This window comes from Saccostrea cucullata, unplaced genomic scaffold (genome assembly GCF_032062105.1).
Source record: "Saccostrea cucullata isolate Sc308-1 unplaced genomic scaffold, CSIRO_AGI_Scuc_v1 ctg1240, whole genome shotgun sequence".
Classification (NCBI taxonomy): domain Eukaryota; kingdom Metazoa; phylum Mollusca; class Bivalvia; order Ostreida; family Ostreidae; genus Saccostrea; species Saccostrea cuccullata.
The window spans coordinates 67,368-93,771 of NW_026921639.1; the positions used below are offsets into that span (position 1 = coordinate 67,368).

At 35.3% G+C, this 26,404-nt stretch overlaps 1 pseudogene; it reads right to left on the reverse strand.

Annotated features, from left to right (window-relative positions):
* The window catches only part of LOC134260469 (uncharacterized), a 32,751-nt pseudogene extending 13,193 nt beyond the window's left edge, over positions 1-19,558 (reverse strand).
* Positions 19,559-26,404: the final 6,846 nt, after the last annotated feature.

Below are 26,404 nucleotides of genomic sequence, written 5' to 3' on the forward strand. Positions count from 1 at the left end.
TTTATACTATATCTATACATTTAATTCCACTCTATTCCGGAAATGGACTAGGGCAAGTTTCATTTTGAAATGCTGGTCGCACATATGGCCTCACATGCGAGAACAGGTATCGCAGCCGAGATTCAGAAAGTCCATTTGCGGGGAGAACATCTGGTCTTCTAATTTCTGCAAACTGAAAATCCTTGTCTTTTAAAATTGAGATCTTTTCTTCGTTCCCTTCACTGGTCTTCTTCACTGTAACAATGCCGGGTTCTTCAGAATTGAAGGAAAAGTGTTGGTACTGTCGTATACCCTTCATTGCTTTAAAAACCTGACTAAGGTAAGCTTTCCATTATCTCCATTGCAATGTTCGTAGAAGAAAGATTTGTTCACAACATCTTCAAGTTTTTTTTTTGTTTTTATTATCCATCGTATTACATAAAAAATTAAATTAAAATAACAGCAAAATTACAATGGATATTTAACACTCACACACCCATCCATACATCCATTTACATTTTAAATTAATAAGAAGGTTGCTTTATATTAACAAGCAATAATAAAAAATAGTAATAAACAAACATCTGATATATAAACTTACATTTGTTCAAAAATATTTTTTTTAAAAATCCATTGTTCTTCAAAATATTGTAGATTTGAATTGTTAATAAATATGCATCTTTCAATGTTGTATTTCATTTTTAAATAGCTTAGTAAACCAAAAAAGGAAGGTGTTTTAGGTTGCAATAAACCTGAGAAAATATATAGTTTTGTGTATAATATCATAAAGTTTTCAAATCTATTATCCTTAGTAAGTGGTAATTCACCTAAAATAATATTTTTAATATTAAATGCAATTCTTTTTGAAATTGTTCTGTATATATGTGAACTCAAATTCCTCCATAAAGATATAATATGGTCACAATGAACAAATACATGCAGTACAGTTTCAGTTTCTTGGGCACGAAACCTACAGACATCAGTAGTTTTCATATTGATTTTCTTAAGATAAGACTCTACAGGGAGGATCCTATGTAAAATTCTATATTGTAACCACTGTACAGAAAAATCAGAAGTTCAACATCTTCAAGTTGGCCAATACCATCACAATCACATCGCCTGTATAACTTTTTAATAAGAGCAAATCCTCCATCGATGCGGCATCGCGCATGACCAGGAATTTGCATCTTAAACTCTTTAGCGTTGTGTTGTTTCGTCATGACTCGCCACATAAAGTATCCAAGCACATATTGATTTTTATTCTGACCACAGCAGTTATCAGCATGGATGGTACATGACACTTCCCCCGAATTATGGTTTTCTAAGGCCCAGTCCAGCATAGAAATCACCGAATCTGGACCATGCACATTCGCCCCATCTGGTCCGATAGTTTGAACGTTTTCGCAATTTTTTTTTTGAAGAATATTGTGGGTTTGAAGGACATTATTTGCTCTTAAGATGAAACAAAAGGTGATAACGAAGAGTATTCAAAATCAAAACTCTATAAAACAGTGCAAAATAGGAACAGAGCACACACAAACATCGGAGATGAGATCGGGAGCCATAAATGAGTGAGCATCCCCTACCGACCGTTCACACCCGCTGTGTGTTCCTTGTCGTAGACGTGTCTGTAACCTAGAGATAGACTTGTGACTCGATTTACAATATGTTGTAGTTATGCTTTTACCAGTGCGACATCTAATTCCTGACACGACATAGTCCGGTCTTTTTACTTCCATATCTAATAGCGATATGAAAAAACATTAATAATATGCTTTGCGGTATGACCGTTGGGGCGAGCGCAGTTGTACCATCAAAAACACTTAAGAAATTGATCAGTCACGTCGAACGTCAAGCCGCAGGAGACATCTCGACTAGCTGTGACGTCATACGACGTCACAAAGCTCGTCGGAGCTTACGGAGACAGCCGAGCGTCTGTTTGAAACTATAGAACTAGTGCAATTTTTGTCGAGAAACATTGCAGTGTTATTTCTTGTTTCTTTGAAAGATTTCTACAAACTGAAAGCCCTATACATGAATATGCTTTACGTTATTATTTATTTATTTATTCGGCAATATTCGCGCAAAGGACATTGGGTAGTGCAGGAATTCTGGGAATGTTTCACAACAAAATTTGCTTGACGTATGTACAATTCCGAATTTACACGTTAGTCTTTTGAGCTCGCTTCGCGAGCGTCGCGACGCTCGCAATAACTTGGTGGGATTTTCAAACAGTAGCACATAATCTCATGGTGAACCCGCAAGCTTATCTAGATACAGAAATATTAAGTCCCAAATATCAGAATTCCATGGGGAATGGTGGGATTTTCAGTCCCACCAAATATCTCATCGTTGCGATTCCATGGGAGAAACATTTTCAGATTGGAGAAAAAAAATCCCATCTGAGATTTTCTTTCTCCCATCTGAGATTTTTTGCTCCCATGGAATTGTAACGATGGGATAAATCCCACGAACACTCATCAGTGGGATATTTTCTCCCACATACTGCCAAGCATAGGATTTATCCCTTAAATTCTACTGTATGGAATATTTTTTCCCATGAGTAGTTGATTGTGGGATAAAGTACATACAACATAAAAAGTTTCTACTTTTTCTTTCTACTTTTGCTTCCAATGTTGTGGGTTTTTTTTTCTTTTCGAACCCGATGGTAATTTTACTTTTTTTGTGGGGGGGGGGGGGGGGGCATTTAAAAATTTTTTAAGTAAATAAAAAATGCAAATATTGCATTTTTTTAGCCCAGATTCAGCTCTTTCAACGATACTATTACAATGTGAAGTCATCTGATTTTTAAATAAAACCCAAAAAGAATATCATAAGTAGTTTTATTCACAATTCTTCCATATCATATAAATACATACATCCATTCAGAAAAATAACAGAAAAGTTTTTAATTTTAACTGCTAACATTCAGGCACAGGTGTGGCTTTGTAAGGGGTTGTTCTCAGAGTTGAGCTGCTCATGGGTATGTTAAATCTGAAAATATTAAATTCCAGTTACTTTCTTTTTAATTTGTTTAAAAAAAAATGCTATCAGTAAGAATAATGGTTATAAATTCTAGTAGATATACTCTTGTAATTGTTGTGTTTTGATATTTTAAGTGCATAATTAACAAACCCGTGAACTGTTTATATTAAATTTATTTTGGTTTCCGACATTAGCTATCTATCCTAGGAATATCGAATTGCATGGCCAGGCTTATACACCGTACATATGTTTGTATGCTTTATTCTAGAATAAAATGCTAATCTATATAGATGCTTTCTAGCCTCATTTCTTGTGTTAAATGAGAACACAAAATTGGCGACGAGGATTTTACAATGGCTGTATATATTGGAAAGATAGAAGCGTTTGACGACACTGTTGATTCTTGGACAGCGTATACTGAACGTTTAGAACAGTATTTTGAAGTTAATGGAATTACAAGGGGCCGCTATGGAAATTGCATCAAAAGACGCCTTGGAATTGCAAGAAAAAAGTCATGAGTATGGTGTCAACAAATTAAAATTCCAGAAATCGAAAGCAAGGTTTGAAAAACCGAAAAGTGGTAATTGTAACTGATGTAACAAAAGTGGCCACAGAGCAGAAGAATGCAGATTCAAAGATGCAACATGTCACAAATGTAAGAAGAAAGGACATATTAGGGCGGCATGTCGTGCGAAGGATAAGTCCTTCCCGAAGAAAGTACATGCAGTGGATGAAGACGGTTGTTGTGACTTAGGATTGTACTCTGTGCATACCGGAAAAAGAAACGAAATTATGGTGGACGTGTGCATTGACGGAAAAAAAGGTCGATATGGAAGTCGACACCAAGCTCTGCGCTCTCCATTGTTCCGAAAAAAGTTTCTACAGAACTGTTTCCCTACAGAAAACTGAAGGACACAAGTGAAACCTTAATATCTTACTCCGGAGAAAAACTGAAACCTCTTGGAGTAGCTGACGTAAACGTCTAGTACAGAGATCAACAAGAGAAAGAACTGCATGTGGTTCCAAGGGAAAAGCGATACTTTTCGGGCGTGAATGGCTACGAAAAATCAAATTGGATTGGAGTTCCCTCAACAATGTTACACTTGATAACAACGAATTATAACAGAAGTTGGAGAAATTCTTGATAAAATTCTTGATAAATACAGTGCCGTGTTTACAATGGAAACTGGATCCGTCAATGGAATTAAAGTAGGTCTATACTCGCACTACGTCATTTACGAATAGTAATACCGGAACCGCGCTTCCTTTTTCCGAAATGAGATTTTTTAACTGTGTTGGTTTGACTTTTACTTAGCGTTTTAAATATCCAGTAACGATTTTGCTCGAAGTCGGTTGCGTCAACAAACACATATTCTACAGTTTAAGGATAAATTGATTAAAAAGAGAAGGCTGGGAACAACTTTCGGTTGACAGAAATAATTAGGTAATAAAACGATATTTCTGTGAATGATGCATGTTTTATATGCCGCGCCGAAAACACGGACCATATGCATGCTACATCAGAATATGTATCAAACTATCGAGGCGACTATTGTCGGCGGCCAAGTTGAAGCTAATAGTGATAATTCGGAAGAAAAGTAATGACTACGGTTTGACTTAGACAATTTATGGATTTTACTAATCAAACATTACAAAATTTACTTTGAATAATAATTATTGCATAAAACGCATACCCCCTCCCCCAACCTGCTTACCCACGTATCCCAATGCAAAATTATCTTTTGTATAAGTATATGACAAAAGTTGATTCACTTGCAGCACACTTCGTTTCTTTCTGTAGCAAAATCATCCAGTTTCTGAGAATCAATGAATTACTTACATTTTCATCGTCTCCAATTTAAAGACAAGAGTGTTGTATTTATTTATTATTATTTTTTGAGTAAAATAAGATAAATTTGAGGGACAATAGGTTTTGGGTGTGTATAATTATTGTTTTAAACTATGTACAACCTTGTTGATACAAGTATACAATCAAACATTAACAGTATTACAGAAATATGTGGCAATATATTACTTCTGGAAGAAAGAAAATAGGGGGTCCCTTTAGTGTGGAGCTCATACCACGAAAAGTAATGCGTCAACATATAATTTTTTAAGCCTATTATTATTCTTAAATATAATTTAGTAAAAATAATGCAAATTTACGAAGTTTGAGTCCATAATTTTTTTTTAAATGACTGAGATTGTCCTGTGAAGCATATTTTCTCACATTAAATTTTGATACAATAGCCTAACAAAGTGCATCTATTTATAATAATTCAATGACATGCAAACCAATACAATGACATAATATTGTTTACTAACATGTTTCTATTCTATTTTGGGTATAAAAGTTGAATATTTAGACTTAAATTAATTTATATACAACAAAATCTAGGATAGGTCAAATTTCAGTATTTTACATTTCGGGGTAAATACTCCGATAGGCTATAGCGGAAAAGTGAACATGTTGACATATACTTTTTCTTGTGTCTATCCATTGCTGGGATGTATGTCTATCTTAGAAAAGCAGATTTTTAAAGGTTGAGCCCATTTAGTGCCGAGTATAGAACTACCTTAATGCGAATCTCATCATGAAGGAAAACGCTAAACCAGTATTTGTGAAAGCAGGATCGCTTGCTTACGCGCTAAAACCTAAAGTTGAAAAAGAGTTAGAACGACTTAAAAGAGTCGGTGATTTCTGTGGGATTGGGTGCATAATTGATAAAGTGGAAATGCATATTCTCTCTGTTACTCTGATCTACCTATGGATAATATGTAAGCATGCTAAGTGTATGGTAACAGTCTGTTTTTATAATTTACTCAGCTGACCTTGAAGGCCCATAGGCCTTTTGGAAAAATCGCGGATGAAAATTTCAACTGAAGTAGTAATTACTAACAATTTTGAATAATGTTCTTTGCTTTTGCTGGTGTGAAAGACACTGTCAAATGAGAATTTAGCAAAAGCCCTAGAAATGATATGCCTTGTTTTGTTACTAACATCACTTTTCTAATTTTTGTATGACAATAGGCTTCCTGCCTTTGCTCCTCCTTAGAAATGGTTGCTTTTGTTTGTTACCTCCGACAAGTATGTTACTGTGTATACACTTATTTCCACCAGATTCTTTTACACGAGTTTTATTTCTTAATGTTGGTGTGAAATGTTGATTTTCATTCTCTTTTCCCCTCATTTGTTTTTAAAATCTATTTTCTTAATCTGTTCATCCATTTTGTCTCAAAACAAGAAATTGTCACCTGATTTGTGTCATTACACAAGGATTAAATTTCCTTCGTTTGAGGGAGAGATTCGCAAATGCCAACTGCATTAAGTTTGGGCGTTCTCGATTGGTAGTTTCTCCAGGGAGAATTCCGCCAAAACGTGGCTGAAAGATTGCCGACTTGGCGTTAAACAATATTCAATCAATCAATCCAGGAGAATTAACAGAATTCCAAACGATTAGTTGAAATCATTTAATTCTTGTAGTTTGATTTTCGTGTATTTTCTCAAAAAACACATTTTCTATCACAAGGGTAGCTTTTGTTGTACCAGAAAATATAAGAGTAAGTAATAAAAGCCAAACTTTAAGATTCTTCATTTTACCTACAAATACAACAATACCATTCGTATGTCTCAAGTTATTTTCTGGGTAAGTTTTGCGTCATCTTATTGTCATACTCTGAAACATTACTAAGTGAAATCCTAGATGTGATACTTTTAAATAAATTTAAATCTCATAAATCTACCCTCCAATCACTCATTCAAATATGTCTAATCCAGACATGCTACTTACTGTAGCACTAGTGTTGTTCAATTAATTACTCTGATGATATTGATATAAATCACATAAATAATCAAAGCACTTTGGGGGTGTTGAGAGGCCCAAGTACGTTTCATACAGCCTGTAGTGGGTTTTTCAATCCCATCGAATACACACGCCCCAGACGATAAAAGCATTACCTTTAAACGCAATTATATTGACTAAACCTTTATGTAAGTTGAAGGAATTTCATTTTATTCCACTAAAATTAATTGCTAATCCTATGCTTGATGAAATTAAGTTCCGGTATAGGTACCCTGAAATTCAAAATTCTTAACATTTAGTACCGAGTATTTCCCCCATTTGCACGAATGACAGCAAGACATCTGACATTTATGGAAACAGTTTTTCTTGAATCATCATTATGCACACGGCTTGCATTTTTACCTCCACTGCGACCGATGTATAAAGGGAATCGAGGATATCAACGCAATTGTCATCGCAGAATAGTTTTGATATTGTTAACCAGTGCAATCCACCATCATGAAGGACCTGCACAAAATCACCAGTTTCAACAGAAAACTGAAGTTTACTGCCCAAAATTGTGTCCTGTAGTCCACGTACTTTTGGGAACTGCTCTGTAAATACCTTTTAAGCAGCAATGATGTGGCTGTCAGATAACATCTCCTTTTGGTTTCTTATTAATTCCATTTCATCCACTGTGGTAACTGTTTTCAGATTTTGTTTCTTCTTTTCATATTGTCCCCTTAACTCTTTCTTTTTCAATAATCTCTATCTTGATTGGAAAACATTTTCTTTCCCTTCTTTGAACCTTGCATTTCCTCTTACTGGGGGTGTTTTTGGCAGTTTTAGAGTCTTGAAATCTTGCTTAAGATGCTCTCCCAGTACTGCAAACTGATGCTATCTTTGATGCAGAGAAGATTGGTGACAACTTCTTCCCTATTCTTTCTTCATTTTTTTTTTGGGGGGGGGGGAACTAGAGATGATGAATTTGTCAGTGGAACTTCCTCTAGAGTGTGTGTTTCTAAAGATGACGGTGAAGGCATAGGTGTTGCACTTTTCTCTGGAGTGTATATACCAAAAGATTACGGTGAAAGCATAGGTGTTGCATTTCCCTTTGGGGTACAAGTTCCAATAGAGGATGGTAAAAGCATTGACGTTATTTCTTTGTCTTCGTGCAGGAGAGGTAAGGCAATATTTAATGGAGGTAATGGTCAAGGCCAATTCCTTATACTATCATCAGAACAAGTGGAGGGAACCATATTATTACTGCTTGTTGGAGACGTAGACATCTTTGGTGTTTCTGGTGTTGTGCTGGTGAAGTCGTGGACCACCGACGTCACAGCCAGTAAACCATAAAACAATGAACTTCAGATTGATTCGTAAACTGTATTGTATTTGTTTGTGGTAAAAGGCTACAATTTTGTGGTAAAAGGCTACAATTAAAGAAAAACAATCATATAAATTTTGACAAAGAATTTGAATAAACAATATCATTTACACAGTTCAGTTGCATTTATAACATTGCATGATAAAATATACTGCGTATGTATGAAACACTCACAAAAGGTTCAAATACAATGATATGAGCTGACACTCAAAAGAATTTTTTTTATTTATTTTTTCGTCTTATTACAGACATATTTCAACAAAGTATATTTTATGCCATTTACTCACTCTTTCTCACTCACACTCATTCTTTTTGGTAAGTGGTGTTTACATTTGTTCTTATGTGTAAACAGAAAAAAAGATATAAATATATATATATATACATATCAATATAACTGAAAAAAGTGTCACATATTATAACAGTCTATATCTTAATGAGATTTTCAAATAAACATTTCAAATTTTGCCAGGTATTATCAAAATTTTGCATTTCCAAGTTTTGGCTTGCAATATATTTTTCAACTCTAAATTTATTGTATAAGTGAAAGAGAAGTTCCAAGAGGTTTGGTATTTTGCCCTTTTTAAAACAAGAAAAAATATATTGTTTTGTATACATGATCAAGAAATTTACAATTTTGTTGCCTTTAGACAATGGAAGTTCACCTAATAAAATGTTAATTACATTACAACCAATTCTTTTTGAAGTTTTTTGATAAATATGCATACTAAGATCACTCCGTAGTGAGGAAACCTTTTCACAATTAATAAATACATGTTTTATTGTCTTAACATGATGTTCACAAAAAGAACAGCTATCAGATGACATAACATTGATTTTTTTCAAATAATATTTAACAGGTAAAATTCTGTGAAGAATTCTATATTGTAGCCATTGGATTGAAGAGTCTATGGTAGTCTTAAAACAAGCATTAAAAACATCCTTAACACATAACTCTATACCATAATGGCTGAGCTCTAAATTCCATTTCTCTACAGATGCAGGAATAATTACATTTACATTTAACTGTTCATATACAGTTTTAGTACATCTGTTTTGCAAAAGAAAAGGTTTATAATACATCGGGATATATGGAGTAGAAAATCTTTTAAGTAAACCTTTGCTTCCAATAGATTTAATGTACTTTGATATTGCACTCATTACACTGTTATATTGCATGATGGATACCGCATATACTGTAGGATGCCTTATTCAGGACGGACAGTATATGTGATAGCCCTTCAACCATTACACTCACTGTAGGATGCCTTATTCAGGACTGACAATGAGTATAGCGGCCTGGACAGCCAATGCAGACGAACTAACTTTATGGCTAGCCTCTTCGCTTGAGGTTAACCTCTGTGGCAGGCCTTACAACTGGTTTGGTGAACCTCAATGGCCTTCCAAATTCTCTCCAAACTGAACCAACGGCGAGGAATTAATTAATATCAATGCTTTATGCAACTGAAACTTACACTCGTCTTCTTTCTTTGGCCGACGCATCAACAATGACACCGACGACTGTAGAGTCGCGGTATATATACCCTATGAAAGTCACGTGATGTTAACAATGACTAATTCTAAACTCTGCATGGTCATACCTAAAAATTCCGGAATCATTACATTATCGTACCTTGATCACTTGATTCATTTATTTACCATAGGCGGATACAGGATTTTGGAAGGGGGCGTATTAAACTTCGTTCAGGCAAAGAGGTCTGGGGTCGCCGTCGGGCCCCCAGGGGGTCCTGGGCGAAGCCCTGGTGGAGGCCAAGGATTTTAAATACTATTTTGTTCTAAAATGGCGATTGAAGCGAGCCAAAATTTTTTTTGAATTTAAGACTTTTGAGATTAAATTTGACGTAAATAGAAATAAAAATATCAATTCAAGGTCAGATTATTTATTTTCTCTGTGGCGGAGGACAGATTATTTATTTCCAAAATCTGCCACCCCCCCCCCCCCCCCCCCCGAATCAAATGGTCGTCCCCTAAAACGAAAGTAGAATGGTAGATGAATACCGATCCCGATCAGAATTAAGACGAAGAAAAACAGAAATAATGATGTCACGGGGACGTCTGGGACCCTAGGTTTTCCTACCCGAGGGTCCTGCACTCGATCCAGTCCGGCAGTTCGATTATTGGGTTTTCCTACCCGGGGATCCTGCACACTCGGTCCGGTGCGATAGTTGGGTTATCGGGCTTGAGAACCAAATTGTTGAATACTTTAAAAGCAATTGCTCCACGTCATCTCCCGATTCTAGAATTCCAGAAATTTTGGTACAATTCCGCCTGGGATACTGTTCCCTTTCGTCCATTCTGACAGACAGACGGGCGGGAGGCGGGAACCTTATCATTGCATAACGAGGAACTGCAATGCCGGGTATGTAAAAACGAATAGTTTTACGTCCGAGTGACATTACACGTGTGAAATAGAAAATTAACTCATTCTTTGAACTACTCGTAAAAGCTACCCTCTTGGAAAATTAAGAAAAATACAGATAACTGAGGAACAAACAGCCTTAACTTATCTATGTCCATAGACTTGACTTGGAAAGGGAACTTAAATAAATACCTGCATCCTTGCTCCAGCACGTGCTACATGAAACCTAATATTCCGTGTACCTAGTCCTTGAGGTTGGCATAACATAATCCTAACATGTTTGATTGTTAATTTGGTCAAAATGTTTTATTACAAATTACTCAACAAAATGAAACCAACCTGGAGAAGCAGGTTTTACTCTTCCCAGATGATTTCTGAGAAAATTGATGAGGGATATGGCACAAGACATTGTCTTCTTCTCCTTGAAAGAAAGGAATTCAGTTGCAAAGGATTCGTTCGACCAAGACTGTTAGTTTGGAACGGAGATCAACTTCATTCATCTCGCATGGGAGGCATCTATCCAAAGGAAAACTGAGCACATCTTCAGGCGTGGGGAGGCATCACTTAAGTGCATGCACTTATGCGATCTAAGGCTGCTTAAGCTTGCACCAATAGGTACAGCACACAAATTAACACAGAAGTTGCGTTTCATTAAAAGAAATACTTTTAATATTTAACAAATCTTGATCTTTCTGCTAAGTGAGAAGTTCAACAGCTGGCAAATGCTCAATTACCGATTTATAGGTGATGTTTATTTAAACTTTTACTGTTGAAAGTTTCTGATAATCGATGTACTGCTTAGGTACATTTTTAATATGTATGGGTATATAACTGTGAAACAACCATCTTGGTTTGGAGATGTGACGCTCCAATTTTTTTTCCTCCACCATTGGGACCAAATTGTGCTGTGATCAAAACCGCCGATCGTGCAAACTGTTGTACGTTTACCTCATTTAATTTACTCAACTAATAAGATTTGACTTCGTAAAATAATTTTAGTGGTTTTGACCCCACCCATAGGCTCCAGGAGGGCAGGGACCATGAAATTCACAATATTTGTTCCCGTCACGCATAGATGCTATATGCCAAAATTGGTTGAACTTGGTTCAGTGGTTTTGGAGAAGCTGAAAATGTTCAAATGTTAACACACGATTCATTTCGACACCGTATTGCTGTGTTACTGATGCCTTGATTGATTTTAGGCATTTGCCTTCATTTGGTTTATAAGAGCTTGCTCTTTCTTTAATGTTGACACTACTGTGATTTATCTCTCTACGATCGCTTGGGAAAAAACTTCAGGGTCTTCCCTGAGGCTGCATGCCGAAAATTGATGGATCTTCGTTCTGTTTTGTCCAGGACATAAGCCTTTTTTATTTTGAAAATAAAGTTAAACATTGTTATAAAATTACACTAGACATGTATTTAAACATAAAAGTTAATAAATGAAGAACAAAACATTAGTGTACAGTACCCGCATCGTCATTCTTTACGATAAGGATACACGCACGATAGGACAGGATACACGATACGATAGGATAAACGCAAAACATGATAGACCTGATAAACGACCTTCACGATAAGATAAACACAAAACCTGATAGGATTGTTTCAAAATGCGATTTTTTTGTTTTTTATATTCATTATATGTGACCGAATATCTAAATACCAGAAGGATACGACGAATTCTGAACATGTAACGGCACATTCCCGAAGACCGCTCTCCTGATTTTACACTTCCTAGATGAACCTGGTCTCTGTCAAACTCTTTAGGGAATTGAATGTCCTTAAGCACTACGAAACACTTCCCTAGGGCGGATCGCAGAAGGTTGTTGATCTTCTTTCTTTTTCTGTCCAATTAGGCCTTGGTGACGGTCTTGTCTGGGCAACGCTCGAAATTTCCCCTGGTCATCACCTCGGCAACGTAAACGTACATGTAAAAACGTCTCTAGGAACTGTAGTAGAAATTATGTCATTTCCTCCCACGTGTAAAAACACACAATAAGCGTTATACGCAATATCTCCAGGAAGAAGATGTTGGGGAATTGAATATTATACTTTGCTAATTTATATAAGAAGCATAATTATATAAATGAATTTTGAGATACACACAAATACAACATATTATTACACTTTGACAAAAATTACCTCTTCCGTCAACACTTTGGACTCTGTAAAAGAACCCATCCTCCCACTGTGCCTTCAGCTTCTCTCCAACAGCCTGTAAACAGCCTGTAAAAAAAAATTGAACAATAAATATTTCATATTTAATTTAAGCACTTTATATATAACAACATATTTTACCTTGATAAGACGAAGAATAAACATTTGATTTTGATCAATTAAACATATTTTATGAAGAGTTCAATTTCTTAGAAATAAGGTGTTGGAACTGGGAGGGAAGAGCTCTTTTTCATCTGCAAAGATCAAATTATTGAAAGATGGGGTTTACCTTATTTTGTTTGTTTACCCCCCCCCCCCCCCCATCAATTTTAATCCGACACCTATGTATAGAATGTTATTCATTTATTAAACTCTCAAAATATACTTACAAAACAGAACAATTTGATCTCTTCGTTTAAGACCAATTTGTCGAAATGGGCGCCATAACCAAAGTAGTGGACCTTGAACTTATCTTCCTCACGCATGACCACAGTGTCTTTGAACCTATATGAAATATCAAAAATAAAAATTAGAAAACTCATTATTTTACTACCTTTTAAGGTCATCCACCCTTAGAATTGTAATGGTTAAATGTTAAAAAGTATTTTCATTTGATAGAGTTCAAATTTTCAAATGATTGCAAAAAGTGTATAGGTGACTATATTATTTAAAATGGTAGTCATATAAAATAAACAGAAGTATATGTCAACATGTTGTACATATTCAACATTTTGTATAATGAATTTTTTTCAACAATCGGTTTGCAGTGTCATGACACATAATTGAAATATATTTCTTAAATGCAGAAATAAAAAAAAATGTTACAATGGAATTACAATGTATTAGTATTGATGTTTCCTTTGGTTGCACATTTGTTTCATTTTTTAAGAAACATAATAAGCAAATATATTTCACTGCAAATTTTTGTAAGTAAATAGTGAACACATATAGATCCATTAAGTATTTTATAATTGGCACCTTCTCTGAAAAACCCAGCGGGGGTATTTGTCCCTATTGGACAGTTCTAGTTTGAAAGGACGACAACTTGTCGATTTAGATGTTGACTCCCATAACTTTATCAAGTACCAAGTTACTACTTTCTCTTTGGTATTCAACAAAAGAGTTAACAATTTTCATAGTGCTGATTCGATGTCTTCGTTTTTGAGAACTATGTGACACCGTCCGTGGAAAAGGGGATCAGCATGCTCAATTTGATACCTCTTGTCTTGGTAAAACGAACTTGTAAGGTAAAGTAAAACTTCATTTTTTTTCTTTTGAAGCGTTTTTCTTTCAGAATTGATCTGTTGTGTCATCAGCAGAATTGTATTAAATATCAGAAATTGTTATTTGAAGACTCTACCCCGCTAAGTTGAATTTTGGAATCAGGGTTTACATTTTCTTTGTTGATGTTGTTCAAGGCTTGTGTATGATCCCCCATTTCAGGATTGCCATGTTGAGATTTCCGATCTACAATTCTGGAGTGATTTCTAATGTGACGTAAATAGCTATCCCTTCTGTTAAAGATTTTACCGCATGTTGGACAACGTGAGGATTTTGATCCATGTGCAGGTCGCTGATGTCGATGTAATTTAGAAATTCTTGCGAAATACTTTCTACAATCCTCACAGAGAAACTGATCAGTAGGCATGTTCTACCCTGTAAAAGTGATCACCAGGCATGTTCTTCCCTGTAAAAAAAAGTAACGTTGATAGATGACAAATGCATCTGGAATAATAATTGTAAGATTTCGTGAGAAATTCGCCGTCATTAACTTTCTCAAAAAGTATTTAATAAACGTATTTGAAAATAGATATCAGATAGGCTCCATCTTTTCCCGCTGCTGGTATGTTTCATTGAATGTCAAAACTGTCTCAATAAGGTGGTCCTTCAGCCGTTTTCTACTGTTGATTAGGAGTCCCATTCTTCCTTTAGTTAGGGCCATATATGAATATTTTGTGTTCATTCAGTTCAGTTTTAATATATTCTTTAAGTTTACTTTTATTAGCATATACCAGTACTCTGTGTCTATATGAAGTAAAGAGTCAGAGCTGCTTTAACGACAACACGGCCGATTGAAGTATTTTAAAGGATTGTAAAAACTTTTCACGGTTCCAGCTCTTTTAATTGGGACGTCAACTTCTAAAGTTGTATGGATATATGGAGTTGAGTTATTTGAAGTAGAATTTATTTTAATTATATTTCAATTGAATTCTTGAATGTTTGCATTGATGTTATTTTGCATTTTGCATTTCATGGCATTTGGGTTCAAATTTTAAATGAGTTGTTTTTCCTCGTAATTTTCTAGTATTATTTCATTTTCAATATTCATTGTAGGTGTTATTGCAAATATAACTTTATTTCCATTTTCCTCTATTGATGTTTTCATATGTTCGATGCGAATAAAATCTGGCATAATGAAATTTTCTTCTACAACAAGTTTCGCATAGCTTTTTTCTCTTTTGAAACTAGTAAAATCGTTAATTCCTGCATATACATAAATGGTAGAAAAAATTATTGATTTCATTATTCACAAACTGAAGTATAGTTTGGAGAATGGTGACCATCGTGACTCCTGGGAATGTTTTTATATGTACATTGTCAACAGACATATTTTTTCCTCTGCTGTCCGCAAAAATTTGTACAGATTCCATATCTACATTTCTCTTTTGTGGAGAGGTATTCTACTGCTTTTGTTGGGAACTCAAAGTCAAGTGAGATTTAACATTAAGGGTTCGTCAAGGTGTCAACATGTTCAAAAAATTATTTTGACAATTGACCCCTAAAACTGTGTGAGGTATAAAGTTAAAACTTCTACAGTTTATAAAGTTTTAATTGCTTAACAGATAGAAAATATCACTTGAATAAAAAAAAATACATGTCATGTTTTCAATAACAGCCTTTTAGAGACCATTTATGTCCAAATTGCTCTTCAATGATGAACATTTATCATATCTAAAATGTTGGTTTTCAAAAAAGGACAGAATTAATCATGTGTTTTCCTTTAAAATATGCTCACTTCTTGACACAATTTTATCAGAAATATCTTGTTTAAGATATTTTTTATCAAGTGATACTTTCTAAACTGTAAACCTTTTGACTTTATACCACACATAGTTTTATTTGAAGCAATTGTAAAAATAACTAGGAGACTTATTGTTCACAGAACAATAAGAGGTCTTTCCACCCTCTTGAATTTCAAATTTGTTTTATATCTGACTCCTTAAAATTAATTTCCATGAAAAAGAAACCAAAATCGCTTAAAGCATAGAAAAATAAAATATTTTTAAAAATAGAATGCCTTGACCTTTAACCTTGAGAAATTTTTCAAGGTCAAAGGTCAAGGGTCACAATGCAATTGACCCCATGCTTCTACGGCTTATAATTTTCAAGTTATAAGGTTTCAGAGTAAGTACTAAGAAGTTAAAGGGCAATAACTCATATAAGGGGTCATCAGATCCTTTTGCACTTATATAGTGAAGTTAGGACTAGAGTCCCTTAAGACATTAGTGAAGATTTGGTGTCTCTACAGTCTACGGTTTCAGAGGAGTAGTGATAACAAGGTTTTTCGCACAAGGGGCAATAACTTTTAAAAGGGTTAATATTGGGGGACAAGAGTGAAATCTTTGAAATAGTTTTAAGAGTACATATAAATGATGCATAGACATTAAATATATGTTAAAAGACAAAAGAGATATAAAAAGAGGTAAATTTTCCATTTTTGGAATGACCTTGACCTTAATATGAATTTTAAGGTCACAGGTCAATGAATCATATGCAGTTGGTCCCATGTCTCTACGACTTGTCGTTTTTAAAATTTTTAATTATTTGGAAAATTTTAAAAGTTTCAGGGGCAATAACTGATTGAAGGGGTCACCGAATGCTTTCGCAATGAATAGGTTGAAGAGTCCCCTTAATTAGTCGAAGTTATTGGTAAAGGTTTCATACCTCTACGGTTTACGGTTTCAGAGGAGTAGCGCTAACAAGCATTCCTTGCAAAAGGGGTAATAACTTTGAAAGGGGTCAAGGTTCATTTACGCAGGGTGAACTGCAATAATCTTTTACGGAGTACATTCTTATGGACTATAAATCTTTTCGATAAATCTTCAAACAAAAAAAACATGCGGCGGAAAAAAAAAAGAAAGAATAATAATAAACAGAAGAATTTCAATAGGTCTTTCCACAGAAAGAAGGAAAGACCAAATTATTGAGACATGTTGACTTTGGGCGTAACTTAAGGAAATGGGACAAAGAGAGTTTAATGTCTGTTTCCTCTACCGTTTGTTAATACACTGAAGCTTTTGGCCGACAAGGTGGCATGTGTATCTGAGTGGTGTTCGGCAGTTTTATCTCCGTAGTTCCTGGCACTGAGCTTTAGCCAAGCAAGGGCTTCAGAGGTGCTGGGCTGCTTTGGCTTTGATCTAGTTTGTTTGATGATTGTTTTCTCTTTATCTATTGAAAAATGTAAAGATATATGCTTAATCAGATAGTGAATAATAAAGTGCACCATGTCAACTTTTTCTCTACATAGTCAAATTCTAACACAATTAAACTCTTTAAAGAGTCGTTTCTTCATTCCATTGAACTGAATTGTAATGATATTTTGAAATGAGTAATCTGTATGGTAATGCAAAACAGGCAATGCACAAATTTCAAAACATGTTGTTTTTCTCGAAAAAAAAATTACTTCAGGCATTAACTTCACTCCAAAATGAATTTTTTGATTAATAGGCCATTAATTATTATATATACCACATGCATTGATTCCTAGGTTATACTGTACAGCAGGAAATTAACTCGCGAAGTTAATATTCGCTATATTCGCGGAGATAAAACTTCCGCGAATTCAGCATACAGTGAATTGATATGAATACCGTATTAATATATGTACATACCGTAGTACTATTTAAAGATATATGAAATTTCTTTTGTTTTTCTCAATATTTTAAACTTCGGAAAGTTTTTGGAACGTATGCTTGTTGAGAATCACACTTTGATAGACTTTTGATAGTTAAATGTTAAGAAAAAGCAATTTAAAATCAGTTTGAGCTGCATTTTTATAGTCTCGTGTAGGCCGCCATTACCGATTTTATTTTTAAACGTTCACACATTCCTAAGCCACGTGCCTCCGTAATCATAGTGCACATGTACCTATTCTTCCAGACGAAGTAATGTCATATTTTTTATGAAATACAATAAAATAAAAGATGTATTTTTATTTTAAGTTTAAATGACTAAGAGAAAATTCACTTCAACATAAACACCACTCTGTACGTCCCATTGAAATGATTTTCTGGTGTAAGGAGTAATTATAACACATAGTTGGTATTGTTTTTAAATAAATAAACTAAACAAGATGTGTTTGTGAAACACTGTGCCCCCGGCGGCAACAAAGTTCAAAAAAGCTATTCTTAGCATAAATGTTACAGTCAAGGTCACAAGGTCATTGACCTCGATGTCGTTTGAAAGCACTTAATTAGTGAAGTATGAATACCAAATATAAAGTCTCTATCTCCTATGGTTCAAAAGTTATACCGAAAGTTCGAAAAATCTATTATTAGCATATTGGTCACAGTCAAGGTCAAAAGGCAATTGTCCTTGGTGTCAGTTGAAAGTGCTTATTTAGTGGAGTATGCATTTTAAATATGAAGTCCCTATCTCGATCTGTTCAAAAGTTATGGTGAAGGTTAAAGTTGATAACAAATAGAATAAAAGTAGGTCAAACTCCAAGGTCAAGAGGTCAAATTTGGTGGTACCCAAAGAAAGGTCATGTCACAAGTAACACACCTATGAATTATGAAAGCCATAGCCCCAACCACTCAATAGTTATGGGCTAGGTTAAATGTGTGGAACAAACAGACAGACAGAGAAGACAAAAACAATATACCCGCGATCCTTCGATCCGGGGGCATAATCAGCACGGCCCTAGTACAGGCGTGATGTAATTACATACAAATTCATCCGTGCGTTTTAATAAGTAATGACCATTAATCCGATATCGAAGCACAGGTTATGTATACTTAAAGACAACAATACTTTCACAAATTCATTCAATCTAATTATCAACAGAACATATTTACAGTGACCTCGATCATTGAATTATTTCGTATGTGTCTCTATTCCAGTCCGGTGGTTAAATACGATCGTTTAATCATATCCTGTTGTGTTGCAAGTTTTTTAATAGCGCTTACAAGCCACTGCGCGTGTTTTTCTTTGATGATCGAAAGTTTTAAATCAACATCTACATTCTCAATTCCGGTATTAGCAAGCGACTTTTCAATTTTACCAGCGCAGTACTGCTGAAATTCGTTTTTCAGATGTCGCTTGATTGTTTGGAATTAAATCTAATGACTGAAGTTTGTCCGTGCAAGCTGCTGATACGAACGCGACTCGAATATTTTTTCTGGCGAGCAGGTCTAAAAATTCATCACTTCTCTGGACCGCAAACACGTCGAAAATACATAAAACTTATGGGACCAAAGGTAAATCAAGCTCCTCGCGGACTTGCTGAAAATATGGAACGATTATTTTATGGATATATCTAATCTTGACCAGTGGTTTTCCGAATGCTGTATATCGTAACGTAGGGAAACTTAAACTTCGAGTGACACGCGTCCGTCTTCCCCTGATATAAAAGCTGAGATGGCAGGACGTATCCACTCTTCATTATTCCAAGAAGAGCTGTCATTTGCTGCTTGTCATCATACCCCTTGAATTGAACTCGTTTTGAAACTAAAACTGACAAAAGTGGAGATAATATTAAAGCAGATTAATGATAATTAGTTATGATCTTAATCACAAAACAATTTGAAGAGAATAATTACCAGTTTCAGCCAGTCCAGTTCCCGCAAGGTACAAAATTGCCCCCGTTTGTTCCCAGTTGACAATCATTTCGGGAGGGATTGAATCCTCCCTCACAACTTTTGCAACGCATTCAATGTATTTCTCTTTGATATGTTGAAAATCAGTGGGTAGAGTTGTTACACCTTAATTTTTAGGTCACCTGAGTAAACTCAGGTGACCTATTGCTATCTGTTGGCGTCTGTCGTCGTGCGTCGTCCGTTAACATTTGAACATTTTCAGCTTCTTCTCTGCAACCACACATTCAATTTCAACCAAATTTGGCACAAAGCATCTATGGGTGAAGGGGAACAACAATTGTCAATTTCATGGTCCCTGTCCCCCTGGGGCCTGAGGGGTTGGGCAAAAACCACTAAAATTAATGAAATCTTTAAATATCTTCTGGACATCAAGCAGTCAAACTGTTTGCATGATTGTATTCAGCGTTGAGTCCTCTACCAAAATTGTGAAATTCATGGCCCCAGGGTCAGGGCTTCTAGTGTTAGGGCGGGGCTAAATAAGTATATAGTGAAAATGCCTTATTACTTTGAAAATCTCCTCTGCTCCTGAGTATAAAATAAACCAACTAAATACATAGTTATGATGAGCAAGAGTGCCTCTACCAAAATTGTGAATTTTATGGCCAGGGGGTCAGGGGTTCTGGTGTTAGGGCGGGGCCCTATATTGATTATATAGTGAAAATATATTATTTCTTTGAAAATCTTCTTCTCTGCTCCTGAGTATTAAATAAACCAACTAAGTGCATAGTTATAATGAGCAAGAGAGCCTCTACCAAAATTGTGAATTTTATGGTCAGGGGTTCTGGTGTTAGGGCGGGGCCCTATTTTGATTATATAGTGAAAATGTATTATTTCTTTGAAAATCTTCTTCTCTGCTCCTGAGTATTAAATAAACTAACTAAGTGCATAGTTATAATGAGCAAGAGTGCCTCTACCAAAATTGTGAATTTTATGGCCAGGGGGTCAGGGGTCTTGTGTTAGGGCGGGCCCTATATTGATTATATAGTGAAAATGCATTATTTCTTTGAAAATCTTCTCTGCTCCTGGGTATTAAATAAACCAACTAAGTACATAGTTATGATGAGCAAGAGTGCCTCTACCAAAATTAAGAATTTTATGGCTAGGGGGTCAGGGGTTCTGGTGTTAGGGCAAGGCCCTATATTGATTATATAGTGAAAATGCATTATTTCTTTGAAAATCTTCTTCTCTGCTAATGGGTATTAAATAAACCAACTAAGTACATAGTTATGATGAGCAAGAGTGCCTCTACCAAAATTGTGAATTTTTTGGCCCCAGGGTCAGGGGTTCTGGTGTTAGGGCGGGGCCCTATTGATTATATCGTAAAAATGCATTATTTCTTTTGAAAATCTTCTTCTCTGCTTCTGGGTATGAAATAAACTAAATAAGCACATAATTATGATGAGTAAGAGTGTTTCTTCCAAAATTGTGAATTTAATGGCCCCAGGGTCAGTATTATGGTGATAGGGCAGGGCTTTATTGATTATATAGTGAAAATACATTAATTCTTTGAATATCTTTCCATTTGCTCCTAGGTTTTATGCCCATGTTTTAAGTTTATATTTCTGATGAAGAAAGGTGCATCTAGCAAAATGGTAATTTTTTAATGCCCTCCCCCCGGTTGGGGGGAGGGGGGTCATAGTCTGAAATTAAATTTATGCTTTGAAATATGCTCTTTGGTATTAATCAACCATTTTATGATAAGATTTGCAAAATTTTGAAATATGTGGCCCCAGGATCAGTGGTTCTTTTCAGATGAGGTACAAAACTGGTTATAAACATTTTCTGTGTTTATACTCCGATCAATCTCTGGGTATTAAGTAAATAGAGTAAGCGGCCATGCTAAGTTTATAATTATGATAAGCAATAGTGCCTCTTTCAAAATTGTGTTTTGTGAATTTCATGGCCTCTGTTTTAAAACACGAACCAGTTATTTGTTTGAAAGTTGTTACACAATACTCAGGTGACCTATAAGGCCCGTGGGCCTCTTGTCTAACGTAAGTCTATCATTGTGTCGTATACTCCAACTTGACAGCCCCTTGGCGAACGTTGAAATGGTGTGGCTGGGTTTAACACTTTTTTAGAGTTTCCAATTTAAGATATGAGGATTTTATGCTCCTTACCGTGCTTTCATTAATTGTCTGTCCAAGTTTTGTTGAAAAATGGCGAGCTGTTTTTGAAGGGCCGTTTTCAATACAATATCTTGCCATTTTAGCTCGCATGGCTTGTGAGTACTGGCCAAATTCGTCCCTTTTTTGTTCCTTTGGTGTACTAGTACTTGTGGAACTTGCACTTTCATCGGATCCTTGTATTTCATGCAGAAATTCATTTGCCGCTGCTATATTGCACGCTTCCACATTGTCCATTGATTCTCTGTTTATTGAACATCGGAATATGCTGACTCCATGGGCCCGAGCTAGCGCCTTGAGCTTTATCTGACCATCACAGTTGTACGGCCATGGATCGAAATTTTGATGCCAGAATGCCGTGTTCCCTGCACCAGTTATGTACATCTTCAGATCTTGAAAACAGGCCGTAAAAATCCCATGGGTTTCCAAAATCTCGTTGTTTTAAATCTAAGATGTTTTCTAGCCGTCGTGTCCGATAACTTCCGCTACCTCTCCTTGCCGAAATGGCTGTACTGGACGACTGACGACGGTCAAAACGACGCATATTTAAAAGGAGAAGGGGTGGAGCTTCTTCAATAATTTTTTAAATAACAACTTTAGAAATGGTTCTAACCAGATACTCACCCTTAAAAAATTTCCATTTAACCACTAAAAAACAAGGACTGTAAATAGAGAGTTTGTTCATTTATTTCATTTGTCACAGTTATTTCATTTCTTACTTTCTTTTTTCCCCGTGCGGAAGGTACTGCCTCCTTCGTCCATCCAAGTATTGATATTGTCTCTGGGTCACATTCTAGGGATATAAAGTATAATTATACCCCCGCAAACGAAGTTTAGGGGGGTATATTGGAATCACCATGTCCGTCTGTCCGTCTGTCTGTAGACAAGATTTTGTCCGGACCGTTTCTCAGAAACTGTTGGATGGATTTGTCTGAAAATTTGTACACTTATTATTCACCATGTGAAGGTGTGCACCTGGGATTTTCATCATGATTGGATAATTGTTCTGCATTTTACAGGCGTTTTTTCTTTTTAGGTCACCTGAGTCACTCAGGTGACCTATTGCCATCCGTGTTTGTCCGTCGGCATCCGTCGTCCGTCGTTCGTCGTCCGTCGTGTGTTAACATTTGAACATTTTCAGCTTCTTCTCTGAAACCACTGAACCAATTTCAACCAAATTTAGCACAAAGCATCTATGGGTGAAGGGGAACAAAAATTGTGAATTTCATGATCCCTGCCCCCCTGGGGCCTGAGGGGTGGGGCCAAAACCACTAAAATTAATGCAATCTTTAAAAATCTTCTTCTTTACTCCTGGACATCAAGCAGTCAAACTGTTTGTATGATTGTAATCAGCAAAGAGTCCTCTACCAAAATTGTGAAATTCATGGCCCTGGGGTCAGGGGTTCTAGTGCTAGGGCGGGGCTAAATAAGTAGGTAGTGAAAATGCATTATTTCTTTGAAAATCTTCTTCTCTGCTCCTGGGTATTAAATAAACCAACTAAGTACATAGTTATGATGAGCAAGAGTGCCTCTACCAAAATTGTGAATTTTATGGCCCCAGGGTCAGGGGTTCTGGTGTTAGGGCGGGGCTCTATTGATTATATAGTGAAAATACATGAATTCTTTGATAAATCTTCTTCTCTGCTCCTGGCTATTAAATAAACTAACTAAGTACATAGTTATGATGAGCAAGAGTGCCTCTACCAAAATTGTGAATTTTATGGCCCCAGGGTCAGGGGTTCTTGTTTTAGGGTGGAGCTCTAATGATTATATAGTGAAATGCATGAATTCTTTGAACATCTTATCCTTTGCTTCTGGTTAATATACTAATGATCTAATACATATTTAAGGCCAGGATATATTTTATTTTCTGTTTTACAAACCCTCCGTTCAAGGTTTTGAATTTTCAGAAAAAAATAGAACAATTTTTTTTTCTTTCCTATGTCAAATTTGAGTCGGGATCGAGATTTCAAATTTACGAACTCGCACTTCCGGTTTTAAAGATGAAATGGCGGGTAAATAAAGCTAGATCTGAGGAGAGTGGTTTAGTGTAAAATTCATCGATACGAGTGCCATTCAAAACGTTTCACCCGTTCAAAGGACAGATAAAATGCTGACGACTTTGTTGCACATTGACATGCTGGTGAGATAATTATGTATTCGTTTCAAAAATATCTGTCGGTAAATTATTTTCCTCCCCCAGGTTTTAAACTGCCCGTGGTAGCTATGGCATATTGCCAGCGACATTGTTTAGGTCTCTGTTATAGCTTACAGTCTAAGCATCATTCTTCAGAAAAGGGTTGCTTATGCTTCAGAAGTAATGAATAAAACTATGGAAGAAGTTATGTCCACTTGAGGAAGAAATAAACAATAACCTGAAGAAATAAAAAAAAAATCTACTATTAAAAGGCAAGATGTTCACCCTACTCCCCAATACTCCCGGTCTGTTTTATGATAGGAATTAATTATAATTTTAGGCATCAAGTAAATTTTAGAACAATGTCTACACATTCACCTAACACATATTAAAAAAAATGAAGATATATTGAAAGACTTTTAAAGAATTGATTTTTTAAAATATATTTTGACCAACATCACAAAATTTATATAACTGGCCCAAACTGGCAGATGATGAAATAAGCAATTAAAAGTTCTACTTTCCTATTTGTAAGCATTATGTGTCCAGTAGTAAGGAGCCTATTAGACATGTTAGAATAGCATAAAAGAAGAATGTACAAATGTTAATAATTGATTTATCAAAAAAAAATTTTTATTTCCTTCTACTTCGGGACTTTTTAGGCGGAAGCCGCCTTTTGCATTTGCTTTGTTGACCTTTCGACCTCTCAAGATGTTTGCCCCGTTTCGTGGTACTCCAAACGGATGTATCTTAAACTAAGGGCATACAACCCGCTAAATTATATTCTACCCCCTTCCCAATCTTTATCGTTATTATCATATCAAAAAGCGTGTGTTATGGCGAATTTATTTTAACAATTTATTTTGATTAATGTAAAAAAGTCCAATAAAATTAACAGCCTAATAATAGAACGAAAAGTTACTTTAGTACTCCTGATACGTTTCACGTCTGAGAGAAGAACGAACGACAACTCTGTATGTCTAAAACATAAACAAATCGGGATCAACATTTGATTAGCACGGGGTCCTGAAGCGATCTTTAGAAATACTACAAGGGACAAAATAGTTCAAGTATAGGTAATTATGTTTAAGAATTAATGACAGGTACATAGCTACTGAGGAACTAATCTTTTCAATAATCTTGTATAAAATAGAAGAAAAGAGGTATGTAACTCCTTTTATCAATTGTTTTAATATTTTATTTATATATAGGCCTATGTACTACATTCGCGTAATAATCTAACATAGACGATTCAGCGTGAAATTATTGTCAACAAACCCATGCACATGGAGCACAAATGATTTACAATGGTTGATTGGAAGTGATGGGCCTTCTCTTCAAAATAAGCAAGGTAACTCACGCTGTGTGATTAGGCTGTCTTTTATTGTCACCCTTATCTTTGATTGTTTTAACTTGAGAATGTCGCCTCCCTATGCAGGCATGCTTTAGATATCGTAATATGATAGCTGTTATGGTCGGCTCTTATCGAAAGACTGGTACTCTTTAATTACCATGATTACATGCCTGGGAGAAATTATTTTAGGAATTATCACGCCGAGTTTGTGTATACATTTATCCTTTCTCATTTAATGTAAATATATGTATGTTTAAGGATGGACCAAAACTGTAAAATTTGGACAGAAATTAAGACGCAAGCATAAGAACTACATTGTGTTTTAGTCTGTATAGATGTGTCCCTGCTACAGTGGCAGCTAACAGAAAGTGGGATATAATTAAGATTGCATAGTGAATTTGCTCTGTGTCACCTCTACTCAACTCAGCACAACCAGAAACACTTTTCTGAAGGTGAGTACATCAATTTATTATATTTCTAGTGGAAAAGTTTTTCATAAGTTATGATACATACGTATTTTTGATAGCATAACAAATTTTCTTGTTATGATGGCAAAAATGAACCGAATACTATTTTTGAAAGTATATTTTGACATTTCTTATTTTTGTTGACTTATTTTATTTTCATTTTTTTTTAAATACATGCAAATACATGATTACTTATAATAGTAGGCTTTTGAGAGAGAAAAAAAATACAAAAAAATATTAGGGTAGTCAATAGGTTAATATTTAAGGGGGCCGACTATAGTTCTATTGTGTGAAAACTACAATAGCGAAACTCTTCATTTTTATACCATATATAACTTACATTAACTTCAGTGTACATGCAAAGTTTGGGGGAAATCTACCGTCCAGGTATTTTTGAGGGACCGTCTCAAAATACAGGTACATTTACTATAGGATTATATAGGAAAATGCCAATTTTAGCACTTTAAAGCAAATTATACAAATACTACAATAGACATTTTGTTCAAACTATAATATTTGATGAGTAATACTATATTATACAATGTATGTAAGAAACGCAAAATTCTACCGTCTTGTTACCAGAGGGGGCATCTCAAAATGCAAAAAATTAACAAATTTTACTATTTTTATAGAGTATTACAAAATATGACGTACACAATGGATTCACATGAAAACATAATAAAAATATTGCGAATATTCTCTAATTTCTATGTTTAAAATTTCAAGAGCGTATGTTTATCACTTTTTCTTTAATAATATTTTTCTTACCCAT